Raw genomic sequence first — 27,378 nt, 5'->3', positions numbered from 1 at the left:
AAGGCCCGGGGCCAAGGGGCAGAAGCAGGAGGGCAGGCTGGTCCAAGTTGGGTCCAAGGTCCCAACCCCTTGGGCCCAGATGACCTGGAGGTTGAGCTCGCTGCCCGAGCTCCTCCCACCCTCTGAGGGGCTGCCCCCCGCCCCCCCCCCCCCCCCCCAGTATGCATGGGCTTGCGAAGAGCCAGCTTTGTGGCTTTGCAGACTCCCTCTGTCACTTACGAGCCGAGAAACGTTGGGCCAATGACTCAACCGCTCTGTGCCTCAGTTTGCACTGAGATTTCTCGTCTGTGAAACGGGGATTACAACACCACCTATCCCATGTAGTGGTCCTAAGGATCAAATGACCACACGGGAAGCTAGAGAGCGGCACTTAGCACAGAACGAGACGGTCAGTAAGTGCTGGCTGCCATCATCATCATCATCATCCTCACCACCACCTTCGTCGTCGTCTGTATCCCTTTATTTTCTGTTTCCTGGTGTGCACGTCTAGCGTGTTTCTTATTGTGTGTCCCCCGGCTCCCAACAGATCGCGACTCCCTGTGTGAGAGGGAAGGCACCGGCGAGACCTCGGGTTTTGTTGGCCACATCGCGGCTCCCTGGCAGGGTCTAGGGCCTGGAGACTACCCTGCTAACTTTCTGTGGTTCCTCGGGCAGTTAGGGTGGTCCACACAAGGCATCGTCTCTCCTTCCTCACAGGCCCCCTCTTACATGAGAGGCAGGGGCTGTCCCAGATGTGGAAACCAGGACCACTAAAATGGTACCATACTGGGCCTCAGTGGAACACGTGATCCATGGTTTTACAAAGGAGGAGTCCAGAGTCCACGAGGGGCTGGGTCACTTGCTTGGCGACATGGAAGGGCAAATCCAACCCAGTGCGCTTCCCACCCTGCCTTTTTATAAGGGACTCACGTTCTCAACCTAACCCCCCAGGGCCTCCCTCCCTCTGGGCAGTGTCCCTCCTGGAATAAGCTCAGAGCCTCTCTTGCTCCTTTTGATAAGTGGCAGGAATACCAGTTACATTACCGTAGCCACAGTGCCCGCAGGCTGCCCTGCACTGGGCTTGGTGGGGGGGGGGGGGGTTGGGGGCCAGGGGTAAAGCAAAGTGGAAGCCAGGTGGGGGCACCTCCAGGAGGCTATGTACAGAGGAGGGAGGAGCCAGAGAGGTGGGGAGTGAAAGGTAGAGAGATCCATGGGAACCTCTGCCCTCAGTAGAGAGGTCCTTGCATCCTAGGGATATCAAGGAACGTTTTTCTTTTTGACCTCAAGCACTGCCTGTATTCTCCCTGACCACCCTACAGGCTCCACGGTCTGGGACTCAGGCCCCTGGGGCCTGTGTGCCAGTGCCTCAGTTTCCCCATTGGAGCTCCGGTTGGGCGGTTCGGGCTGCCTTCGTGGCTGCCCAGAAGTGCTGAGCCAACAAGGCAGGCGTCGGGCCGGCCCCCTGAGACGTCACAGACGTGCAAAAGCCCGAGCTCAGCAACAAAACACAAAGGCTCCTCAGTTGTGGCCGACAAACCTGCTCCCCAGGGCCCTGCCCGCCTGCCCTGCCCGCCATGGAGCTAATCTGAGGCTGGGGCCATGGGTTCCCACGCAGCGGGGTGTGGCCCAGAATGGGGGGGGCACTCTGCTCCCCGTACCCACCTCAAGCAGTTTCTCTTCCCGCCCTTTGAAACTTCAGACCCTTCTCGCCCTGGCCAGGCAGGCTGGGACTGGGCCCATGTGGGTGAAAGTGGCGGGGGGGGGGGGGGGGGACGGACACAGGCAAAGGGGGAGGGGTTCTGGGATTTCTGGCACAGACCACCTCTTTTTGTGTCCCCCATCCCCGCCGGGGTGCCCTCAGGTGGGCGGTCAGCAGTGGCAGACCTGGCCTGGAGGCAACTGGGGACACCCTGGGTGGGGAGCGCTGGGGACCTCACCGGGGGCCTCTCTGAGACCAGAATCCTTTGGGGTCCATCTCTAGAGCTTCCCAGGGATCCCCCTCCCTCCCACCACCCCAGAACTGGCAGAAAGGAAGAGGACCATCCGGTCAGAAACCAGCTAAGTGGTAAGTGGGGATGACTCACCTATGGGGGCGGGGGGAGGGGAGGGCCTCCAGCCGAAACCCTGCTGAGTCAGCACAGGGACCTGAAGGCTACAGGGCCCCTCCTCCCAGTGCAGCTACTTCCCCAAATGTCAACTCCCAGGCTGGCCAGCTCCTCACTTTCGGATGCCAAGGCTGATCCACCCGGGGGAGAGGCTGGCAAGGAGATGGTGTGATCAGGAGGGAATCCCCTTTCTGGGGCCCCCTCCTCTGGGCAAGGTTCGGCCAGTCAGTGTTGCCCAGACCCAATCGCTTCTGCCCCCAAGGACCCACACGAGCAGGCTTCTCACTGAGGTCCTCTGAACTTGTCCTGTCCCGTATCTATGTCTCTTCATTATTCAGGAGCCCCCTAGGGCCCAGGCTGCATCTCTACCCTCGGACTCCCCCGCCATGCCCGGGACAGGGTCCAGGGTGTCCCCAGGTCAGAGGGCACAGAAGCATCAACTGACCCGGTCCTTGTCCCCACACCCCTAGCCATCCCTCGCTGGGGCTCAGTGCCCCTGCCTCCTGCACGCAGGCGCTCTGCCTGGTGGGTATGGGCCCTGGGGGACCCTCTCTGGGAGCAATGCCTGCTGGGATGGCTCCAGGTGTCCTGGGGCCTTGAGTCCCCGCTGCATCCACCTTGCCAGCAGAGGTGATAACATCCCATGATCCCACAGTCAGGGCTAATTGCTACTGTCCAAACCCAGGCGCCTCCGCCCCTTCATTTGGGGTCACAGAAATTGCCGATGTTTTCTTCTTCTTGGCTGATGCCCCCCCTCACCCCAACCCCCGACTCCCCGACACAGAGCTGGTTAATGATGGGCTGTGGGGCTGGCGCCGGAGCCTTGGGCGGGTGAGTGCAGTGCGTGGGAGAGGAGGGGGCGCGGCAGCCTGGGAAAAGCAGGAGAAGGAGCCCAGGATCTTCCAGACGGGCTGGGCCAGCCCAATCCCCAGCAGCATGAAAGCCGGGAAGCCCCGGAGTTGTGGTGACGGCGCTGGGGGCTGCTCTGGCAAGTCCCGTCTCTCTGAAACCTAGCAGGACAGGTTGGGGGACAGGGATGAATCAGGGAACTGCGTTTTGTCTTTTCCCACCGAGGAGCAAGTGGCCAGGGACATCTGGATCTCTCCGACAGGCCGGTTTCACATTGGCTACCCCCTCCCCAAGGCCCAGGGCAAGGCCAGTCCCGAGCAGCACCTCTCAGCTCTGCCCCTCTCCATCTCTAGCCTTCTGGTTCCACCTTTTGGTCCCCTCTGTACCACTCACCCTTTACCTGTCACACTCCCTCTGGCCAGGCGGTGGGGAGGAAGGGTACATACCGGAGACCAGGAGAGAAGTCTCTGGTCCCCACTAGTTGGTTACGGTTTTCTAGATGGCCTTAGGTAGGTAGGCCAGTTCCCCTCCCTGGCCTCAGTGTCCCTTTCTTTAAAATGAGAGTGTTGGCACCCCATGACCCCGGAAGACTATACTTTGGACATAACCTGTTTGGCCCTCTCTCTGCCCTACCTCTGCACCTTCCCTGGACCAGACTCTGGACTGTTTCTACCAAGTGGCTGCTCCACCTCTGTAAACTGCCCAGCTCCTCCGGGAAGGCCTCCCAGATCGACTGGGATGCCAGGCAAACCCAGGCTACACGCACAGGGTTCTTCCGCGTCCACGCAAGCACAGCGGGAATTCATCTTTGTTCTCCATCCCCACTGGCCCCAATCCAGACTCCCCCTGAGCCCCCTCCCGCCAGCGCAGCCCCTTCCCTGCCCCCCACCTCCAGCAGAGTCTCACTTCCTTATTTTCTCAACACTCCTGGGCCACGACTGCAGCCCAGCTACGCAAATCCCAAACCCTTTTGCCCCTTAGCACCCACCACCTCGCTCCTCCTGCCTTGTCCCCTCCTTCTTCCCAAGACCTGCCCCGGTGCAGGCCACAGTCACCGCTTACCCGGCCACTGCAGCATGACACCAAGCCTACGTAACTGCCTCCAGGCCTTCCCCTAACCCATTGGCCACTTTTTTAATTTTAATGTTTTTATTTATTTCTGTGAGAGACAGCTTGGGCAGGGGAGGGGCAGAGAGAGAGAGAGAGAATCCCGAGCGGGCTCTGTGTTGCTAGCACGGAGCCCGATGCGGGGCTTGAAGCCACAAACCGTGAGATCATGACCTGAGCAGAAAGCCAGAAAGAGCTGGATGCTTAACCAACTGAGCCACCCAGGTGACCCCGCTGGCCACTTTCTAAATCCGGAATCCTTTTCTGTTTAAAATCCTTCCATGGTTTCCTGCCGCCCCCGGGATCAAGTCCAAAGCCCTTTTGGGCTCTGGACCTCATCTTGGGCTTCAGAGCCTGCAGCCCTCTCTCTCTCCCTCTCTCTCTCCCTCCTCTCTCCCTCTCTCTCTCCTGCCATATGGAACAATACCATCCATTCCCTGCCCCGTTACTCCCTCTGCTGAAAGCACATACCCCATTTCCCTGCCTCAGTCCTCGTCAGCCGTACTCAATGAGCTGAGCCTTGATTTTGAGGAGGTGGCTTCCTGGGGCACACCCCCTGCCCCCGAGTGAGGTAGTCCAGCAGCCCGGGGGCCCCGTACCTGCGCACACATCCATCGCAGCATCTCCCCTGCTGAGGGCAAAGGCCGGGGCTTCAGCCAGTGCCTGGCATACAATAGGGTAAGGGGGCCCCGAGCAGCTGGTGAAGGCTGCGAGCCAGATGGGGCTCCAGACCAGGCTCGGCACGTAGGGCAGGAGGAAAGAGCTGGGAGGTGAGGCCTCCCGTCTGCACCGAGGGCCAGCAGGTCAGGGCCGGAATCTTCTCCCTGACTGGAGCCGGGACGCTGCACCCCAAAAGGTAGAGGTCTGCCCGACCTCTTGCCTCCCCACGGCATCGCATCCTCTGCTGGCTTCCCAGTTGTCACTTCTTGGTTCCTTCCCTCTCTCCTCTGTCCCACTTCCTAGCACCCAGCCCCACTTCCTTCCTCACTCTAGACCAGAGGTGAAAAATATTCTTCTCACCCAAGCAAGCTGCAGCTGGAGGCCCTGCTCCCAAGGTCTTCGCCCTGCGAGGCCTGCACCACCCGCCCCCCGGTGCCATTCCCTTCCCAACACACGGCCTGGGTTTCTCCTGGCCTGGCCTTTTGAGGCCTCGAAGGCCTGGCTCTAAGTCTGGGGTTTCCACGGGTCCCATCTCCGCAGCCCACGCCAACCCCGTCCACCCCACCTGCGCAGACGACACGTCTCACAACAGACGCCCATGGCAGCCAGGGCTCCCTTCAGCAAGGGTGCGTCTTTAATGCCATATTTTGGGGAGCGTAGGCAGCAGCCTCTTCAGAAGGCTAGTGTGGGGGTGGGAGAGGCTGGGGGCTGCCTGAAAACAGAGGGAGAATTCCCTGGGCCTCCCCAGAAGAACCTCTTAAAATCTCAGTATCAACATATGCATTGTCTCAGTCCTGCGGGTTCTGTGCCGATGTTCACCACCTGTTTGGAAGTGGAAATCTCTAGATGTGCCTCTTGCCAGGAGGGACCTGTCTGACCACCCCAGTGCCCAGCCCTGCCCACGCCCCGTCCGGCTCCAGTCAGCTGTCTGCATCCGAGGCTGGGGACTCGGCCGGTGCCGAGAGGGGAGGCATGGCCTGCCTGCCTCTGTGCGGGTACATTCTGAGAGGGAAGGGTTGGGTGGGAGACTGACAGGGAAGGGGTTAAGAGGACGGTGGCGGGGGCGGAGAAAGTCAGTCATCCATGAGCACCGAGCTGGAGTTCAGATGGGCCTGGGCTTGTACATGCGACTCACGGGCTGGGTGACTGAGCAAGCGTCAACCTCTCTGTGCCTCAGTTTTCCCATGCAAGAAGTGGGAACGATTAACAGTGCCGTTGCCTAGGGTTGATGTGACGATTAAGTGAGATAATTCATACACGCTCTCAGTGCGGCGCTCGGCACGTAGTTATGCTGCATAAAGGGCCATGTTATTGTTATTGCAGTCTCAGGGGAAGAAGCTGCCCAGAAATCAGGTAGGCTGGCTTCCATTCTGGTTCTGCTAACCGCCGCGAGATCTTGCGCAAGTCCTTGCTATGGCGAGGCCACTGCCCCCGAGCAGAGGTCCTCGACCTCCGCACTGTTGACGTTTGGGGCCTGATGATTCTCTGTTGCAGGGCTGACCTGTGGGCTAAGGGTGTTTGGTGCCACCGCTGGCCTCTGCCTACCCTTCCTCCGTTGTGACAACCAAAAGTGTCTCTAGAAGGTGCCAAGTGTTCCCTACGGGGCAAAAGGACTGTCCCAGAGGAGAGGGCATGGAGCTCGGGCAGGGGTGCTGGTGTGAGTGAGGGATGTGCGGGGCAGCCCCACGCCAGCCAGGGCAGGAGGGTAGGGGCGGGGGGGCTCTCTGGAGGGGAAGTATCCTGCGTCCTGGGACAGAGGGCCCAGAGGTGGATCAGAGCAGGGGTGCAGGCCTTCCGGTGTGGAGAGCCTGCCGTCAGCTCTGTAGGAGGAGGAGTGTGAGGTGTGTGTTTGGGGAAGACAGGTGGAGAGGACTGGAGGCCCCGGGGAGCCTCGGAGCTGACTGCCCCGTGCTGTCAGAACATGGGTTACAGAATGGCACGTTCTCAGAGGACAGATCAGGAGAGACGCAGACAGTGGAAGTGTGGCTGGAAGCCTTGGGTAGGGAGGCGGGGAGGCTGCGGAGACCAGGGCGTGTGTTTCTGAGAGCAGAAACGAGGTCAGGCAGCGTCTTCCTCCGGCTGGTAAACCGCTATCATTTCGGAAGGTTTGCACCTCATTTGGTTCCTGCTTAAGTGAAATCCACAACATGTGTTCCCTGCATTAGTGGAGTGTTTGTGCTTAATTAGTGGCAAATTCTTTCATATTAAAGTCATTAAGTTTTGCCGTTTGCTCTTCTCACCCCGGGCCTGGCTCTCTTCTGTCTTTCCTTTTAATGCAGGCGGCCTGACTACAGGCCGTTCAGTTTCTCGGCCTCGGGAGGCATGCACGCGCATGTGCACATCCTTTCCCCCCCCATCCCCCCCCACCGCAGGCATTCGGACCCTCCAGCATCAGCCCTTGTGCCCGTCCCACCCTGGGCTGGCATTTGTAGCTCCCAGCACCTCCGTCCCGTGCCAGGTTCCTCCATGTGGGCCGCCAGCTCTGCCTCCTGCCCCTGGGGGCTCCTCCTAGGGCTGGACTGGCAGGGGCCTTCCAGACTTCTGGGTACGGGCCGGGGCACAGCAGCTGGTGGGGAAATGAGCCCAAGCCCACAGCAAGGCCTTGGTCTCAGCAGTCCCTCGTGCTGAAACGCGGGACCTCCGTGAAGATGCCCGTAGCCACTGCATGGTGGTGATGCCATTCGGGCCCAAGACAACCTCCTCACCTGCTTCTGAGGCAGTCCTAAGAAGGTGCCTGCTACAGGTCCTGAACCTGTTTCATTTCTGGGCAGGACTCCCTGGTCTGGACAGTGGAGCTGTCTCAGAAATCCAGGCTACATCTGGGTAGCACCCCAGTGGGGCCTGGGGCTGACTGGATCCCAACACGGGTGAGCGGAACTTAGGGAAGAGGGAAGGGAGTGTCTTTTAATGGCCCTTCTGTCACATTCACAACCTCCCTACTGCTCTGGCTCAGATACGCCTCTAATTCCGGTCCTCTCCCCAGTCTGAGGCTCAAGTGAAAATGAACATTTCTCTTCCAAATATAAGCCACAGGTGCTGAATCCCTCGAGCCCTTCCAACCTCTCTGATGACACCAGCTTTAGCTGAAATGCCCCCCGCTCACTGTACCCACCCCGCCGCTAGCCCTGAGAAGCAGCCTCCCCAGCCGCAACGTAAACCCCAACACCAGCCCCGGCCCCATCCCAAAGTCAACACCAAACCAGACCCTGAGACCTGGGTTATCATATCACCCTACCCCTGGTGGTAAGCTCTTACTGGTTTCAACCACAGGAAGAAGTGCAACGCGACGTGTGGCCGCCATTTCAACCCTAATCTCAATTCACCCCTGGTCTGGACTCAGCCTCAGCTTGGGGGCACCCCAGGAGGAAGGAAGTCTGGCTCAGAGTTTTGTTTTCTTTTCCCATCTGACAGTCTTCCCTTTTGGCGTAGCCAGAGGAAGTGGGGTCTTCAAAGGGTCCTGACGTCACAATGAAGGGAGAGGCTGGCTGAGGTTGAAGGCCTCCCCTGGGTGGGTGGGTCAGCTTGACGGGGGGGGGGGGGGGGGGGGCACTGGGCTTCCCATGCCATCTTGCTCTCCCACCATGCCACCTGCAGCTGGGCCATGTAGACATGGGCAGTCCCTGGAGAAAAGCCTGCCCTGGGCTGTCCCTTCCCCAGCGCCCAGGAGGCTGAAAGGGTGGTGGGTGGGCACGCACTTTCTAGTTTGTCCTGATCATTTCAGCCTCAGCTCTTACTCTAGCAGTAGGACCCAACGCCTCCCCGAAGCCCAGCCTTCTCACCCACAAAACAGGCCCAAAGCAAGGCCACCTTGTTTGGCTGAGGAAGGAGGGAGGGCATCTGTGTAAAAGGACTTCCTTGGTCCTGGGGCCTCCGGGGACACCGCCTGCCTGGCCTCCCTGTGCTGCCGGCCTCGGGCTGTCACCTTGCCTCCTTCCTCAGCATTGAAATCATCACCCTCTTCTTGGCAAAATGCTGAGGGGAACAGGTCCCTACCGTTGCCACGGCCTGTCCTCTTCCTGCCCCACGGGGCAGGGCTACAGGGGATGAGGGGACCCATGAGGCAGGAGGTGAAAACCTCAAGACCCAGCCATTCCCCTCAGCACCCCTGTCACTGGGAGTGTCGGAGTTTTTAACGGAGGGGGGTTGTCTCGCCCACACTCTTCCCCCTCTCCCCCCCCCCCCCCCCGCCCCACCATCCCTTTGCCCAACATAAATCTATCAGGAGCCGCGCCCAGTCCCGCTTCCAGCTCAGACTTGTTGGGGTTTCAGGAGTCACTGGGTAGGGGCCCGGCATGCCAAGACCTGTTTCCTGTCCTGCCTTGCAGAAAGAGTGAGCACGTAGGCAGTGGGGCATGGCGCCCAGCTGGAGGGGTGCAGCCCAGCCTCCTGGCCACCCGCTTCCCCTCGCTCCCCTCCTTCCCCCTCCTGCCCATTCTCATGCCCTCTTTGCCATGCCCACCACACTGCTCAGAATGGTCCCCGGAAGCCCAGGGGCGGCTGGTGGCAGAGGTGTGTGTGTGGGGCGGGGGAGGGGGTTCACATTCTGCCATGTCTGAGAAGGGTGCTGCCTGCCACCTTCAGCTGCCCCAAGACTGGGTGCTTAGCAGCACAAGCCAGGGGTCTCCCATGCTCCCGTCCCTCCCCAGAAGAGAAAGTACAGAAGGATGATGTTCCCTGCCAGGCCCTTGCCAATGGATGGCAACAACAGTTAACACATGTGTATAACTTATCTGTGCCAGGCCCAGGCCTGAGTGTTTATTTGTATTAACTCACTTAATCCTCATAACCACTCCGGAGCTGGGTAGCCTTATTGTCTCCATTTCAGAGATGAGGAAACAGAGAGGTCAAGTAACCTGCCTAAGGTCACACTGTCTATGAAGCCGATTCCACACACGCGGTCTCCACGAGGCTCGGTTCAGGGAGAGGCTACGCTCTTCACCGCGACACGGGCTGCCCTTGGCCTTCCTTTCCTCCCTTCCTGGGGAGACGAGTGGCCCGCACACACCCGCAAGCCCCAGAATCACGGGTAAGGGTGGGACTTGATGCACGGGACCCTTGCCGATTGGGAGCCAAGGTGATGGGGTTCTTTGTTGGGAGGGCAGACGGCACCCCCTCTATTCCCACCCGTCAGGACCACAGGGCTGGCTGGGACCGGGGCCTTCCTAGCCAATGAGATGTTACTGGAAGCCTGAAACACATAAAACCGTCATTCTCCCCTTGTTCCCTTTCCCTTCCGGCTCGGGAGTTACAAAACTTGACCCCTAGTCTAAACTCTGCTAGTCTCTGGCTGTGGGTCTTCCTCCTTCTGTTCCTGGGATTCTCCACCTGGGAGATGGAAGGGTCACATCCTCCCTCATTGCCTGTGGGGCCTTGGGGCTTGGGACGACCAGGTGTGGATGCCGAAGCTCTGGAAATTCGAATGATGGCCACCGCTGATGATGTGTCAGGCGTTTACATATATAATCTCACTTGGTCTTCATAGCCAGCCCACGAGAGGAGTCCCCTCAGCCCCAGGGTCAAAGAGGAGAGTGACTGCCAACTTCTGTCCTCTCCCCGAACCCCAGAAATGTGGGGTTCTGCTACTCTTCTCATTTTTCATCCCTGCTCCTCCTACCTGGCATGCGTTGCCCACCTACTCTGGGTAGTTAACTACCCTGAAGCCCAGGAAGTGGTCAGCAGGTGCTCAGGAAAAATCGGCAGAGATTCTTCGCCCCCCTCCCTGAGCAGGGGACTGGCGGCCGGGAGGGGGTACTGTGGGGTCCACTCGGTGCCCAAGGTGAGCGCAGAGCGTGGACAGAGAGCTCCCAGCCAGCTCCACTGGCGGGCTTCCCACCAGAGGCTGCCGGGATAGCATGTCAAATTAGCTTAATGAGCGAGGCCCCAGCTTTAATTGGGGCCCTCTGCTTTGCTGTGCTGTCTCCTGCTTTCATTTTTAATGCTGGGAAAGGGTGGGTTTTCTTTCTCGCGCCTGTGCGTTTTCACCCTGGCTAATGGCTCCTCGCTCAGAAAGGCCCCTACAATGCTAATTGGGTTTAATTACTGGGGTAATTAATGATTCCATTGGAAAACTGAAATGTCGTGGGTGAATTCTGTGTATAAATAGACAGAAAAGTCAAAGGGACAGAGGGATGTGGAATGAGACCCCCGGGAGAGACTGGGGGTGACGGGAGAGGCCAGGCGGAGAATCCTTCGGCTGGTGGTGGGGACCACCTAGCCCAAGAGCTCCCCCGTTCGTGGATGAGGAAACAGAGGTGCAGAGAAAAGCAACGCAACCGAGATCGCCAAGGGGTTGGTGGGGATGGAGGCAGGAGGAGCTGGTGGAGCTGGGCCCTGGAAGAACAGGGGTGGGAACGTGTGACTTTAGCCTCCGAAGGTTCAATAATGTGATAATGGACGTGAGCGCACCTGGGGAACAGCTATCAGCCCGACACCAGCCCATGGAAACATACTGTGGTTGTGTCTGGTTGCAGTGACAAAGGCCCTGCCTCTGGGTCAGTAGGGAAGCAAAGAGCTCGTCAAGCCCAGAGGCAGCCACGTGTAGAAAGGAATAGTGGTGGGCGGGTCGTGGAAGGCCCTGGAAGGCCACCGCCTCTACACCACTTAGAGACAGAACCGGGTGGGGCGTCTCTTGAGGTATCTCCTGTATCTTTCCTGCTTGGCTCGGACCCACAAGCCCGATCCTGAAGGGCTGGGGAGGAGGGACATATAGAGAAGACATCTGCCCCTTGAACTTCATGGTGGCTTGTAGGTTTGGCACCTTGCTGGGGAGGGAGGGGACTGGGGTTGGAATAGGAGACGAGAAGCGGGTGGGAGAGGACTGGATGCCTGGGGGTGGCTACCCGGTCCCCACCATAGGGTAAGCCCACGTGCCCCACGGCCTGGAGGACGCCTGTATGTCGAGGGCCCTGAATCCAAGCTGTCCAGCAGCCAAGTGGGCACCTCACCCTCCCAGGGCCCCACTACATCAGTCACCTCTTTGCATCCCGTGGACCCCGTCCTCTGAGTTTCCAGAACACAGTCCTTGACCTCCCGATCCTTACTACGACTTGGCTGGGAGGTCAGGCCCAGACTGACCTTTTCCTATCTGGAATCCAGGCACTAATAGCACTGAAAGGAGCCAACCTTTAATGAGCACTCACTATCTACGTGGTATTGTGAGGCACTGAACCTCCTCTCATCCTCACGAAAATCCTCCAAGAGAGGTCTTCCTGTTACTGCCAGGAAACTTGAGACTCAGGCTGGCGAAGGGTCCAACCACAGCCACACTGTTAAATGGGTCTGAATACAGACCTGATCTTGTCGCACAGGTCCTACCTAGCTCTCCGCTGCCCTGGGGGGACGTCTGAGATGGATCGGAGCTACCGATCAGCCTTCACAGTCTGTCTCTGCCTGTGCTCCCAGCTTCTCTCCTGTCCTTCCCACGTCCCCACCCTCCACATTGGCCGCCATAGAAAACTTGCACCCACACTGCCACCAGCTCTGTGCCCAGGTTCCCACACAGCAGCTCTTGGGGGCACAGTGCTGGGCTTTGCCAGAGACGGGTCATCTCTGAAGCCCCAGCATCCCTGCTCGGGATGGGGCCTCAACCTGTGTTTGTTCAACGACCTGAGCCAGGCTAGTCAAATCTCAGAGAGCACACTCGGGGGATGTGGGGCTCGGTCGACTTCTCCAGTCCTTGGGATTCTTTAATCAAGACTTCTTAGGAAGCTCACGATCAAAGGAGGAGCAGACTCCCTGGAGAATGCCATGATTATTTGTGAAAAGGAAGGCTTCTCTGTAAGAGAAGGGCTGAGAGGCCCACGTGTGGGAGAAGCATCCAACTCCTTCTCCCCCAGTGGGAGGTGGGAGGCCCCCTTCCTCTGCTCTCCAGTCTGGTCTGCCAGGGCCAAATCCCATCGCTCTGCTCTTCTAGCCCCCTTTACCCTGATGATCCTAGCTTCTGGAATGATTCAAGGAAGGGGGGGGGCACCCATTTCACAGATGTGGAAGTGAGGTGACTTACTGAGGCTATGCAGTCAATTAACTGAAAAGCCAAGGACAGAATCTGAGTCTCTTGCCCCTTCTTTTACTTTCCTGGTCCCAAAGGGATGAGGAAGACAGGAGGAATTGCCCCTGGCCGAGTGAGGGCTTCTGGGTAGCAGTCTTTGGAAGGCAGGTTGGCCTGAGTGAAGGTGAGATGGGCGCCCCCCCTTGCCCCCCCCCCCCCACTAGGCCTCAGCAGCCCCAGGCTGGGTCCTGGCTGGGTGCAATCAGGAGGTGCTCTGGAGTTCACCCCAGCCTGCTCCCTTGCGGAGGGGGTGGAGGAGGGAGGGAAGCCTAAAGAAGCAGGTCAAAGCAAATCCTCCCCACATGCCCCACCCCCACTGAGGGCGGGCAGAGCGGGAGCCTGTAGGACCAGAATCCAGGCACCCTGTCCTGACACGTCCCAGGGAACAGCTTGACTGGGAAAGTGAGGGAGTGAGTCAAGGGGTTGGGGGGCTGAGAAAGTGACGGGGAAGGACAGAGAGGGGCAGGCAGGGGACTGGGTGGTCTGTCCCACCTCAGGGGACATGGGGACCCAGGCTGGCAGGAGGTAGGGAAAGGGTGGGCTTGGTGGGGGTGGGTGGGGGAAATGAAGAGTGTTGGCTCAGCGGGTCTTTGGCCCAAGGCCCCTGCCTCCCCGGTCGGTCGCAGGCTCAGACAGGTCCGGAAGGCAGGGCTGTTGGCTGCAGAGAGGGGCAAGGTGGGAAGCAGTATCTGGTCTCATTGTCTGGGGAAGAATCAGGACAATGAGCTACAATCAACCTCTGGCAGGCAGAGGTGGGGGGCTGCCTGCTCTCCTATCTCCCTCCCTGCCTCCCACCAGGCCTGCCGACTCTGGGTGGGCAGTGGGCAGAGGGGCCCCCGGAGGGCCAGCGCCCACAGTGGACGTGGGAGGTGGGGGCGGGATTAGGGCGGGGAGACACTTTGAACTCAAGAAAGACTGGTGGGAACTGGTTCTTGACTCAAGGCAGAGAAAGGGGGCGGTGGGGGGGGCGGGAATGGCCAGGCTTGTGCTTTTTTTTTTTTTTTTTTTCTTTTACGAGATGTGGACTCAAGCAATTAAAAATCTGCATTTTGTTCTACACAACCTGCCTTGCTGTGTCTCTCCGTCTTTGCTCTATCTAGCTCTGGCCCTCTCAGAATGGCCGCAGTCGCCGTTGGCCTTCAAAGTGATGAGACCAACTGAGTGCGTCCCCAAGTTTTTACAAGGCTCAGCTCCCCCTCCTTGTAGGTTCCCTCATCCCTAAAAAGAAATACTGGTGGGCAAAATTTGTGCTTTCTGCCTCTCAGAATTCTAGCAGCAAGTTATATTATTTCCACCGATGTTGACTGAACACCTCTTATGTACCAGGCATTGGGAAGTGTTTCCTGCTTAGGGTCTCATAGTATTTCACTTCCATCCTTTGGAGCAAGTATTGGTATTCCCACTTTACAGAGGAGAAAACTGAGGCCCAGTGGTGGAGAGATTTGCCAAGTCGCAAAGCCAGAAAGTGGTCCGTCCGGACTTGAGCCGCAGCCTCCTGGCTTCTGTGCACTGTACTTCCTTTCGGAATGAGAACGCCCTGTGTTTTTCTGTCTGCTCAGCTACAGCCTTTCCTAAGCAGATTCCAGCTTCCTAGGCATGCACTGCCTAACTCAGAGCCCAAACTGGCTGACATTCACAGGTCCTCTGCGGACTTGCTTAAGAGAACAGGGTGAGTTTCCCCGGAGGACAGGGTGGGCGTCAGAGGTTGAAGACCCGCCCGGTCTGGGTTTCCTCCCAGCCCGTTCTGGAAGCAGGGAAGGGAAAGGGAGTAAGACTGGGGTTTTGGAGTAGCTGAGCTCTCACGGTGGAGTCGACGAGTGCCTGGACAGGTAGCTGGGGACCACACCTGCCCAGGCCCTGCCCTACCCTGCCCAACATGCTGCCCCAGGCACCACCAGCTGGCAAGGGCTACCAAATGGGCTTGGGCAAGAAAGCGTGTCCTTGGAAAGGCGACACTGTGCTTGACCCCCTGGGCCAGGCGGTAGCAGCAGAGGCATGTCCAGCCAGAGCTGGGGGCCTGAGCCTCTGAACTGCCCAAGCAGAGGTTAGAGAGAGGGGCTGTCATAGACTACTCTCTGCCCCTGGCAAGGTTTTACCCTAAAAACCTTCACCCAGGTGACTAAATAAATCTTTCCCCCTTCTTTTAAGGTCTTCATAGTAGGAGATCCTACCCTTTCCTACTGGGGAAACTGCTAAAATGTTCTACACCCTTCACTGATGGAGAAGTTCTTCCTGATGTCTGTCTTCAATTGCTTTTGTTGCAATGGAAGCAGACTCTGTCCTGTGGTGTTCTTGGGCCTCTTGAACCCGGTACCAGAGCTAGAGATCAAGCAGGCCCTCCTCTTAAGGAGAGAAGAGGAAGAGTAGGGAGGGGACGTATGTGGCAGACAGACCTGGCCTGGGCTCTTCCAAGCACTGGTAATGAGCCTCAGTGAGCCTATTTCCTCATCTGTAAAATGGACTTAATATTTAAAAAAAATGAGTATAAGCAGTCAATGAAATAACGTATATACATGGTGGGTGCGACACAGAGTAATTGATCAGGACGTGGCAGCTGGTATGCAGATACTTTGAGGTCATGGACAGAGCCCATAAGCTGAGATCCTTCCTGAAGACTGGAGCAGACCGTTTCCAGCACCCCAAAGGCCAAGGCTACCCCCACATGTCCGGATCCTGGAAGCTACCCGTGTCCTCCTGCAGAAGAATGAGCAGCCTCAGAGCTCCACACCAAGTCTCAGCACAATTGCTTCCCCCTCCCCCCCCCGCCAAATCAGCATCCTTACTCTGGCCTATCGTGCCTGGCCTGGCCCTGGGGTCCTATGGCAAGGTGGGACCCAGAAATGCTCTGCAGGGCGCCCCAGTATGTTCCTGCAGAGGGTGAGTGGCAGTGCCCCTGTGTCTCTGCCAGCTGGCCTCCTGAGCGGGTGCCGGCACAGACCCGTATTCACATCTCGGGCCCTGAGGATGCAGAAGAAAGAAGGACTAGACGTTCTAGACGTTTGACGTGGGTGGAGGGCCTTCCTCCAACCTCCTCCCCCAGTTCTGGGAGTCTAAGAGCGTTCTGAGTGTCCTTACGGGAATTCTGGGACTCCTTCACCCGTCCGGCCAGCAGATGCCAACTCTGCCAGCCCCTCCCTACCACCCCAAGCCAGCCACACCCAGCTGAGTCCTGGAGAGCAGAGGCCCCCGTCCGAGCTGCCCGCCCTCCGGGCCTGGCTAGAGTAGTCACAGGATGGCTGGGAGGGCCCCATTCCGCCAGCTCGCCCTGCTTCCTCATTACCCACAAACGTGCGAGGGAACGTGGCGGGAGCCTGGGGTAGGGCCTTTTGAGAGACACTGGGCGGACTCACTGGGCACTGGCTCACCCGGCTCCGGAGCTGCTTAGCGTGACCTTCCAGAGCAAGCGCTACGAGACAGCCGAGGAAGAGGAGGCTCGGCGGCACTCAGGCACGGTCAGTCAGTGGTGGAGTCAGGATGAAAACCCAGGTCTGCCCCCTGGCTTGCCCCTCCCCCACAAGGCTTCCAGAATGAGGAGACCTCAAGACCAAACCCAGAGTGGCCACCCCCAGCACGCCTGCTCTTCCCTAGCACCTCTGCTCTTATAGGCTTGTTGAAGACATCGAAAAAGACCAACTCTGCAGAGAGGGCTGAGTGGCCAGACCAGAGGTGCCCAGCTACTACCGGTCCATGATGTGGGGACACGGGACGGGACTCTGTCCCCCGTGGGGGTGGGCCGCCCCCCGAGAGCTTTGCCAGGGGTCCTGGAGGGGGTGGGGGCAGTGACTCGCCCCCAGACCCGCGCCCTGCGGTCCGGCCACATTGGCGAATGTCCTATCCCGCAGGGACATTGCACCGTCTGGCCGCCGCCAGGTCCTCAGCCTGTTTTTGGCTCTGAGGGTCCCTGATGTGACAAATTCATTTTGTTTTGATGTCATATCCCAAGCACTAACACCTAGTTCCTGAAAGGCGCCTGGGCTGGGAGTCAGGAGTCCTGGGTTCTAATCCCGGTGCTGCCATGGGCCAGTGAAGCATGCGACTTGCTCCGTGTGGGCCTCAGTTTCCTCATTTAAATGTAGGAGCTAGTCAGTTCAGGCTTCCTGCAGGTTCTCTCGGGCGTGGCTGGCCTGGGAGTCTCTGCTCCGTAGCCAGCCCCCAGCGGGCTGCAGGTGCAGAAAGCAACAGGCTCAGGGGCCTCAGGGGGACGCTGCTGGGTGGGGGTGTTCACCTCCGTGTGTTCCCAGGGGCCCCGGGAGGGAGGGGGCTGCAGGTTGGCAGCAGTGGAACCTTTGGGACGCTATCGCTGCACAACAGGACAGAGAACAGACTGGATTTTGCAATTCTCCGAGGCGTTGCAAACAAGGTGTGGCTGGTCCTCAAGGGCTTCTCATGCGCCTGGTGTGGAGGGGTGTTTCTGGGAGCTGGTTACTCGCTGAAATGGCAGGGCTGGGCCCTGTTCTGGGACAGGGGTGGGTGTCTAAGGGAAGCCACCAACTCCACAGAACGAATGCAGGCTCTTGCCCAAGCCGAGGGGCAGCCTGCAGAAGTGCCCGAGCTTTGGTAGCTGGGGAGGCCCCTGGGCTGGAGACCTTGAACTCACACCCAGGAAATGAGGCGTCTGTTAGTAAGTGAGACTCCGGCAGTGAGTCAGGTGTCGGGTCCCCGCAGAGCCCAGGGACAGGGGTGGGTGGCTCAGGCCTGGAAACGGAGCTCTTGCCCAGCTGGGCTCTGATCCCATCTCCGCAGCGATTTGCTGTGTGGTCTCAATAAGGTACCTAACCACTCTGTGCTTCCTTTCTGTCACCTGTGAAACAGGAATACTGGTGACCGCTCTTAACACCTCCTGAGATTATCGTTAGGTGGCCTTTGAATACGAAGGAACTCGGAGACCTTTGCAGTGCCCGAGCTCTGTCTCTCAAAGCAGCATCGAAGGCTGACCGCACCGGGCACTTACTGCCTCCCACTCTCCTGACATCCGGGGGTCAGGGGGGTGGGGGGAGGCAGGCCCTGACTCGGCTTCACCGATAAGGTACTGGAAGCTCAGAGGGGTGAAGTCATGAGGCCTGGCGCTGGGGTTTCTGGGGCTCCAGCCCTCACTGGTGCCATCCCCGACGGGACCCAGGGAAGCGGACGAGATGACTCTGTGGACCTTGAGGCCCAAAGTCTGGCCTCTCACAGACTCCTCCCTTCCTCCTGCTCAGGGGGGCATCTGGAGAGGAGACGAATCTGGGGGAGATGTTAATTAGTTCTGACAAATTAATAAAGAAAGCCTAATTTATTCTCCGGATCTAATTCCCTTCCCCGTGCTTTATTCTCCTGCCCAACAAGCTGCTGCTTGGGAAATGGAGGGGAGAGGTGGAGGCGGCGGGGTCATCTGAAGACGGGTCCGGCCCAGATCAACCTGCCTCCTCCTCGCTGGCCACCCCGCCCCTCCCCGCCCCTGCCCGGACATTAAGCTGTCAAGCCACTCCCAATTATCTCCCTCCATGCCCGCCGGCTCCAGGGGCGACAGTGGTAGCAAGCTGGCGTTGACTCATTCTGTCACCGGCCTGCCCTGCTTCGGGAAAATGCAATTTAATGAAGTCCGATGGCAGGGCTGGGGCAGACAGGGTCCCAGGAAGAAGGTGGCGCTAGCTCGGGGACGGCGGATAGCCAGCCTCCTCTCTCCGTGGGGCGGGGTCTTCGATCCGCCTGACATTATGTCATTTTCAGCGCCCAGCCAAATACCAGCGGGAGGGGTCATTCCTCTAGGTTCCTCTGCCTCCACTCACCCCTTCTGCGGCTCTGAGCAGCCAAGGCATTGACCTTCTCCACGAGGGCCTCCACCTCCCCCGGCTGCCTGTTTTAATAGCGTATGGTCATGACAGCTCGGAAATTCTTCCCGCTGTTTTAATCTTGATCCCTTTCGCTGAAAGGCAAGTGCATTTCCCCATGCCTTTTGATACGGAATCTGGGAGAGGGTCAGCCACTGCCAGAAACCACCAGGCCAGTCCAGGGTTGGGGAAAGAGGCCGTGCGTGAATTGGCAGGCCAGCTCTGGTGCCGGAAGGAAGCGGGTCTTCCCTTTGGATTTGGGTTCGCTTGGGCTCGGCCCTGCCTTTTGCACGCCCCTGGTCCTGCCTCGTCAGTGGCATTTGCTCCTCCTGAGCAGGAGGAAGGGAGGAGTCTGTGAGAGGCCAGACTTTGGGCCTCAAGGTCCACAGAGTCATCTCGTCCGCTTCCCTGGGTCCCGTCGGGGATGGCACACAGACTGGTGTGTTTTCTGGTGGGGTAGCAGAGAGGCCCCAGCTCCAGGCTCCTGGGTTCAAAGCCCGGCTCTGCCGCTGGCTTGCTGTGTGACTTTAGACTTTCCGTTCTGGTTTCCTCACGTGTACAAATGGAATGGTAGTAGTAACTTCCCCTTGGTTGTTGGGAAGATTAGCGCCCTCACCCGTTAAGACCCCCTTGTGGCGCGTTCCCGCCGGGCCATCATTGTCTTTGGTCATCGCTACACCCGGAAGACCTTGTTCACTGTCCGTCCCCTACTGGGCCGGGGCTCTGGGAGAACCCTGATGGCACCCGCCTGCTCAAGCTGGACCCCAGCACCCCGCCAGGGCCTGCACTCAGCCCCTCAGTCTCTAGAAGTCGATTGATACATGGCGTGACTGGGAGGCCACGGTGTCTGGGACTGAGACAGTTTCAAGAAGTACTCCTGGCAGGGATAGAGGGGGCCGGCTCGGATCGTAAGCCTCTCCTGCCTGGCTCCATTCTGGGTCCCACACGCAGGAGGCCCAAAAGTAGTTGGGAAGGACTTTCCCGCTGGTGGCCAAAGGGACAGAGAAATGTCTTACGGTAATGGCAGTTAGACATCTCTAGACCTCAGAGACCGGCCGGCCCCTGGGAAGTCACAGCACCCCATTCTTTTGTGCCCTTCCTGGCCTTGGAGGGCCTTGGACTTGACCACGTGGTGGAGGACAGCTATGGGCCCTGCTTGCATCCACTGTGCGCCAAGGATGGGCCAGAAGAGCCTGGACAGGACCGACTGATCCGACCCTCTTGCTGTACAGACAAGGATACAGGGGCTGGACAGTGCCAGGGTGACCTGGCTGGCAGGTGGCCGAGGCAGGACTCCTAACTCTGAGGCTCTTTCCCCTGCTCACAAACAAACAGAAAGCAAACCTGCTTTCTGTCTGATTCCCACATTTGATTCCCGTCACCCTGGATTACCGTGAAAGTAACTCCCCCGTCCAGTGCTCCAAGTGAGGTCCCAAAAGGATCGATCACATACGGTGCAAGACGTTCACAATGCCAGGTGAAAGAAATGTGCACTTGGCTCTTCCAGACTGTCCACTCCACTGCGTCCATGCCTCTTCTCCAAGACCAGTCGCTGCCTCCCCCGACCCCCACCCCGGACGCTACTCCTGCAGGACGCCTGCCCCTATGAGTGCCACCAGCTCCTGGCTCGGGGACCCTGCCTGAGCACCCAGTGGAAGGAGCACCTCTGGTGGCTCACCCAAGGCTACACGGCTGGCATTTTCGGTTGCCATCTTGTTTCTGCACACGCACTGGCGGGCAGGGCTGTCTCCCTCCTCCCTCTGGATCTTTCCCGGGACCACCCCGGTTGTTTCTGGAGATGGAGAGGGCCCAGGGCTGTGAGAGAAGGGCTTCCGGGGACAAGAGGGCTGTCCTCAGTGTAAAAATAGGTCCCTTGGGCCCTCCCAGCTTCCACCTCCCCATCTATAATTTGGTTTACTAAGCACCGTGAGGGCTCACTGCAGGTCTGACTCTCCTCCTTGGGGTAAGGGCAGGCCCCGGAGGTGCTGAGAATACCCCTGCCACATGCCCAGCCAGGTGGACGGACGCAGGGACAGGGCTGAAGATTCAGCTGTGTCTGTGTGCAGGGAGGGCGGGGAGAGGGGCGGGAGGGGACCCAGCTGAGCCGGGACACGGGCAGCCGGCGGTCAGCAGGAGCCAGGCCAAGACCCAGCCTGCCCTTGGCTGTGAATGGAGAGCTACTCCCAGGACAAGTCAGTGTGCATCCCTGGCCCGGTGTCAGACCCGAGGCTGGGGCAGGGCTCGGACATTCTCCCACTCACAGCCTGGTGGGAGCTTCTGTGGCAAATGTGGACAGCACCGGCTAAGAGCCTGCTGCTCAAGGTGGGGTTCCCCCGGAACTTTCCGCAAATGTAAAACAGGGATGACCACCCTGACCTCTGGAGGCTGCAAGGCGATGAGGTGGTGAGCACTCAGTGGATGCTACAAAGCAGGAAGAGTGGCCCTGGCAGGGGACAGGGCGGCATGGCTGGTCAGGGTCAGCTCCCGGAGCAGGCTGTGGAGAGCGGGATTTTCAAGGAGAATGTGTGTGTGTGTGTGTGTGTGTGTGTACACAGAGGACTATTGAAGATGAAGGGTGGCCAGGAAGGCCTCATTGCGAGAGGCGACATTTGAGCCAAGAGCCAAGTACCAACCGTGTGTCTGCCTTGGAGAACATTCCAGGTGCAGAGGCCTGAGGTGGGAGCGCGCCTGGGAAGTCATCTGGCCCGGGTGGCTGGAAGGGAGGGAGGCAGGGAGGCTACCGCAATCACCTGGGACAGCTCAGCAGCCCCTGCAGAGTTGGGGAGGGACAGCCAAGGCCCCAGGGGGTGTGGCAGGGCGGGCACCCGGGTCTCAGGGGCCCACCTCTCCCACCTCTCCAGGTGAGGCAGCTGGCGGCTCACCCCTACCTGCAGACAAGCTGGCCTCCCATCCAGGGCCTGAAAGGGAGGTGGGAGGGGCAGGGGTGAGGAGAAAGCCCTCCACAAAACAATGGCCTTGAGCCAGGACAACAGAGATGCTTGTTCTCCTTTATTTATGATAGTTGTTGGGAGAAATAAAGCCAGCACCCTCCCCTTCCACCTTTCCCTTCCGTCCCACCTCTCCTCTGGGCACAGGCTTTCCTCTGACACACAGAGATCAAATAACTTTTCACTCAAAGGGAAAGATATTATCTCCCCTTACAATTCAGCACCAACACGAGCACACCGACATCCCCAGATTAAAAGGCAATTAGGCAGCTTTGTTTTTGCAGGGGCAGAAGGTGTGCTTGGCACCCTCCTTGGGAACTGGATGCCACCGTGGGGAGGGCCAGCGGCTCCGGTGACTCCCCGTGCAGAAGGCTGCTGGCCTCGGCTGGGTCCTACCCCTGGCCCGGCCCCTAGCCCCTCACCGCCCCCCCCCGGGGGAGCACCACTGTAGCTTTTCTCTGCACACCCTTGCCCTTGGAGAGTGAAGGCTGTGTTTGTGATCCACCGGCCACCCCCAATATGATGGCTTTCGAGCCCATTTCACACGGCCGGGACCTGCCCCCGTCAGCGTTTCCAGTCTTTTGGAAACGACGTAAAAGACAAGGAGGGAAGGGGCCTCGGCTCCTTCACTTGGTTGGCTGTGCTGATAAGCGCACGTGGGGGTTAAGGCCCACACGGCCCCTTCAGAGCATCTGTGTCCCAGCTCATCGAAACCTTGGAGTCGGTGGTGTTACCCTGCTTTTGTGCTCAGGTGGTCAACATTCAGAGGCGCAGAAACTGACGGTCAGAGAAGCGGACTAGGATGTCCAAGGCACAAAGCTAGGATGTGGCAGGCAACCCCAGTCCACCCCTGCCTTTCAAGTCCTCCCCGTGGGGCTGGCTGAGGAAGGGGAGGGTTTTAAAACCCATCGTTCGCCTTCCAGTAGTTTCCATGTGCGGAGGACAGCCGCCCTTGCCAGCTGGGGTGGTCAGGGAAAGTCCGCCCGTCCTTAAGTGGCCCTTGAAGGACGGGGAGGTTTTCATCAGAGACAGGTGTATAGGTCACCATGCTCAGCTCGTTGTAAAGCTCCCTGGGCAACTGGGGTCCCGTTCATCCCACCAGCCTGAGCTTCACCCAGCCCTCCCCCTCCCCCATGCCAGGCTCTCTCCTCCAGGATATTTTAGGCTCTGCCTTGCCTCTGGGCCTTTGCACAAGCTGTTGCGTCTGCTGGGGCACCTTCCTCTCCTGTACCCACCGCTCTCCTTTTCTAGCTGAGGGTCGCCCTCTGCTCTCTTTTGCTGCCCCTCCCCCACTTGGTCTCCACCCTTTTGCCAAACTTTCCACCCCATCTCCCATGCTAGTGACCACCCAGGCGCCCCGCTCCGCAAAGGCTGTCTAACTCAGGGAAGGACGCCTCCCCGCCTTCTGTCACCTTGAGCATCCACATGAAGGCAGCTCTCAGACCCAGCCACACCCAGCCAGTCTTTGCTACGTCAGGATGCCGAAACCTCCCCTCCTTCCGGGTCCTTCTCCGGGGTCACCTCTCCCAGATGAACTCTACCGGCTCTGGCTTTCCTAGTTCCCTCGCCTTTATCTCTCAAGTGTTACCGAGTGTATACTCGGAGTCAAGCACCGGGCCAGCTTCCCTTGGGTGGAGGTGACAGCCATGGTGGCTGATGGTAAGAGGTGGGAGGATGGATAGAGGGATGAGAAAGGATAAGGCATTTTCTTTTTCTCTAGAGGCTCCGTCTAGCAGGGAACCCAGGCGTGCAAACAAATAATTCTCGAGTTAAGTGCTATGTTTCGTTTGTTTTTTGAAGTATGAACCAAAAGCGATGGGAGTCCAAGAGGAAAAGCGATTCTGAGGGGGATGCAGGGATCGGAGGAGTGGGGGGTTTTTAGCTGGGTTTTGCAGGGTAAGCAGGAGCCCCTCGGAGAGAGAAGAAGGAGCAGGAACAGGACAGCGTCTTTTACAGCTTGAATGTCGCTGAGCATTGGCTCCTGGTGCAGAGGTGAATGGGGCGGGAGATGGGCGCTGGTTTAAAGAGGGCTCTGTAGGCGACAAGGGTCTGCACGTCACCCTGCAGCAACCGGGGGGGCGCCGACACTCTCTAAGCAGGGTGGTGACACAGAAGCAGGCACGTGGAATGTACAGTGAAAGGCATCGGCCACCAAAAGGCCACACGGTGTGATTCCATTTATAGGAAATGTCCAGAACAGGAAAATCCATAGGCGCAGAAGTAGATTAGTGGTTGCCAGGGGTTGGAAGAATGGATGGTGGGGGGCTGGATACCACCACTGCCCTGACGGACCCAGGCTGGCCACTGGGAGACCCTCGGCAAGGCTGCAGCGCCCTCAAATGTAGAAGTCCCCGCTCAGCACAGCTGCTCCGAGCAACGACCTTCTGCAGGGTGCAGGCCACTGGAGAGATCCCGGGACCACCTCCCCATCTGGGGCAGGCTCCCCGTCTCTCTATGCTCAAGAGGTGTGGCTGGCACCTTTCGCCTGGGACCTGAGCGACAGACAGGTCACCTGACAAGCCACAGCACTTAATTTTGAAGACAGGCAGGTCCCCCGGTAATAGAGCAGGCAGGGAAGTGGCTTTGCCATAGACGGAGAAATTAGGGCAGAAAATAACACCGTGAAAACGGAACTGTCCAGAAATAGGAGAGAGGGAGCCTTACTCACATCCCAGTGTGTCAGGGCCTGTCTGAGCTGGGAGCCCAGGGACAACCAGTTTCTCTGCTGGGCTCTCAGCTCTTTTATGTGCCACGTACTTGGTGGGGCCCACTCTGCACCAGGGGTAAAGGGAGACCCCTGGGGAGCAAGGTGCTCTGACAGAGTCCTTTGTGTGTGGTCCTGAGCGACTATAACAGGGCTGTGAGGGAGCACTCACCCCCAAGGTTGGGAAGCAAAGGACCCCATTCTCAAAGCCCTGTCACCTGGAAGGTCTGGGGACTCGGGTTCCCTGGACACCGGCATTGGGGGAGGGGGGAGACGGATCAGCCATCACAAGTGGGTTGAAATTTCTGATACTTGTACAGTGGTGTGTGTGTGTGTGTGTGTGTGTGTGTGTGTGTCCTTGGTTGAAGATTTTGACACTTGGATGGGGTGAGGAAGAGGTCTGGAGGCAGGGGTGGTTGAAGCTTGAAACTATAGGAAAACCTGCAGGCTTTCACGTCTCCAGGTTTTCCTTCTGGTCCCAGGGCAGGCAGAGGGCAGGACCAGCCCCCCTCCCACCCCCCACCCCGGTCTGCACGGGGGCAAGTGCTTATGAATGGAAGCCGGAGGAAGCCCAAAGCAGCCTGGGAAAGGAAGGTGATGCCCTCCCGACTCCCTGGTGGGCAGTAGCTTTATTCTTACTCTGGGCTTGGGGGCGAGGGCAGGGCAGAGAGGAGAAGGCGAGGCGGAGCAGGTGTGAGGGGGAGGGCCTCAATGATTTTTCCCAGCATCCCCTAGGCCACTTCTCTCACTACAAACCTCAGTCTCAAGCCACTTGGTTGTCATGGAAACAGGCGGAATAGAACAGATGGTCTCCACTAGCCAAATTCCAATTAAACAGGGCAGAGATGGATGGAGAAAGGGGTGTATGCGACTAGGCCACAGAGGGCTCTGCCCCCCAACCCAGCCTGCCCGCCCTGGGCTCCCCGAGGATGGACAGGAAGCCCCCGATCCCTTCCGGCAGACCAGGGACTGGGGTCAGAAGGACGTTCTGGGAGGTGGGTGGAGAAAGCTGGCTGGAGGAGGGTCCCCACTCAGTCCCCTCTAACCTCATCCCTTGGCAACGGTTGAGGGAATGCCACCTTGGAGAGGGGCACTACCGGGGGGGGGGGTGGGGACACACATTTAAATCTAAAGAAACGCTGGAACAGAGATGCACGCGCACATGTACACCCAAACATCCACGTGCAACGAAATAGTGCTGCACACATATACGTGCACATGTCCGTGCACACGCACATGCACAGAAACTCATGAGGGCACGCGCAGAAAGGTTACGCAAAGCCATTAATCAGAGACATGCTTAGAATAGTACAAAGAAAATGCCCTGGAAAATAAAGTAAGCAATTTATTTCAATTTATTTAATAAGCATGTATTAAGAAAGTAGGAATTGCAAACACACACACACACACACACATACACACACACACACTCACACACACACGTGCATGCACGACATGGTCCCAGGCCCAAGGACACAGGAAATATTAACCACTAACATGATCAATGTGCTATGGCAAGAATGCTCGAAAGTGCCATGACGATACTGGGGGGGAAATGATGAACTGGGGGCAGGGGATTCTTGCCAGGCCACGAAGCAAGGCCCGCCAAGCAGAGGGACAGCAAGAGCAAAGGCCTGGTGGGGTGAAAGGTGAGAAACAGCGAGCAGAGGGCACGAGCTCAGCGTGAGTGGGGTCTGGACGCCACACACGGACACACCTGCCAGCAGGCACCTGCCTGCGGAAGCACACAGCCACGCCCAACTTCACACACGCAGCCACAGCGCCCTCCGGTCCCCCCAGGGCTCGATGCCCAGGAGATACTTAGCAAATGTGAACGGCATGAGAAAAGATGCTTTTGTTTGCCGCAAACAACATGAGGTGGGGATGGGAGGTGTCGGGAAGGAGAAAGGGAAGCTTCGGGAGTTTGCACATCTTGGCTACGGGGGTCACGCAAAGTGCCAACAACACGGAGAGGTGCGCAGAAGAAGGAAACCTCATCGTCGCCTACTAGGGGCTGAGAAGGAGGGAAGCCAGCCGGCTCCCATCGGTTTACTGTACGTTTACGGAGCATCTACTGTGTACAAGGCACCGAGCTAAGGCCTGCAGAGATCTTAAGGCTGAGCCCTCTCCTTCAAAGGGCTCAGTGTCTGGGGCGAGGGAAGGAGAGAAGGTACGAGACCATGCAGGAGGTTCTGGCTACAGTGAGACCCTAGACCAGTGGTTCTCACCTGGGGTGCCTCTGCCTCCCAGGGGACATTTAGCAATGTCTAAAGGCATTTTTTAAGTGTCGCGCAGTGGGGGGTGAGGGAGGACCCTGCTGGCTTCTACTGGGTAGAGACCGAACATCCTACAGTGCACAGGAGAGTCCCACATAAAAAGGAATTATCTGGCCCCAAACGTCCAGATAGTGCTGGCTGGGGCTGAGAAACCCCGACGTGGACCATGGGGTCTGTACTTAAGTCACTAGCACTGGGGAGCTTGAGAGAGCTTCAGACAGAGCAGGGCTGTGGCACATCACGCTTCTTGCTCTGACAGGGGTGTGCGGGCTCCCCAGGAATGGGGAGAGGCCCCCAGGATGTCTCAGAGGGTGGTGGTTGTGGGCGGGGGAGGGGCCGCTTCAGCCACTCCTACTCAGACGCCAGGTCTCAGCCTCAAGGTCGCTGCTCCGGGGCCCAGATTAGGGCCCCACCCCCACCCCATGTCCCCTTCAGAGCCCCGTGCCTAGTTTACTCACTCGGGAAATTCTCTGCACCGCTCTGTGCATCTCTGTGTCCAGAGAACAGGAATGACACCTGTTTGGAGCGCCGGACCTCCCTACCAGCTCCCCGCAAAGGATTGAAACAGGTGGGAGAGGTTCCTCTTTCCCACCTCCCCATCCCCTGACCACATGCCTTATAAAAACAGGTCTCAAGGAACTGTTCCGGCACCCATCGGGTGGGATAGCACCAAGGATCCGGATGGAGGAAGAGGCCTGGAAACCCACACGGCCCAACAGCAAGTTTTCTAGCAGTTGGAGATGAAAATGTCGCCCCGAAGCCCAAGCTCAAGGACGCGTGGCCCCCTCTCCTCTTCACCCTGAACCTCCAATCCTGTTTCCACTTGGGGAGTCACCTGGTCTTCAAGTGCCCCCTGAGGCACATTAGCCTTTCAATAAAGCCTTTAACCTCTG

At 58.5% G+C, this 27,378-nt stretch overlaps 1 protein-coding gene and 1 long non-coding RNA gene across 5 annotated transcripts in view; one reads left to right on the top strand and one right to left on the bottom strand.

The window, feature by feature from the left end:
• Positions 1-27,378, bottom strand: part of NECTIN1 (nectin cell adhesion molecule 1) — a 93,970-nt gene that overhangs the window by 51,210 nt on the left and 15,382 nt on the right. The gene's annotated exons all lie outside the window — the stretch shown is intronic.
• LOC147576926 (uncharacterized) lies at positions 1,787-27,378 on the top strand. The gene is made up of 2 exons (XR_015241303.1): positions 1,787-2,044; positions 27,114-27,378. It is a non-coding gene; the product is annotated as an uncharacterized LOC147576926 (long non-coding RNA).

This window comes from Puma concolor, chromosome D1 (genome assembly GCF_028749965.1).
Source record: "Puma concolor isolate L17-30 chromosome D1, mPumCon1.1.hap2, whole genome shotgun sequence".
In the NCBI taxonomy this organism is placed as follows: domain Eukaryota; kingdom Metazoa; phylum Chordata; class Mammalia; order Carnivora; family Felidae; genus Puma; species Puma concolor.
The sequence above is the reverse complement of the archived record's forward strand: the minus strand, read 5'-3'. Positions and strand labels throughout refer to the sequence as shown.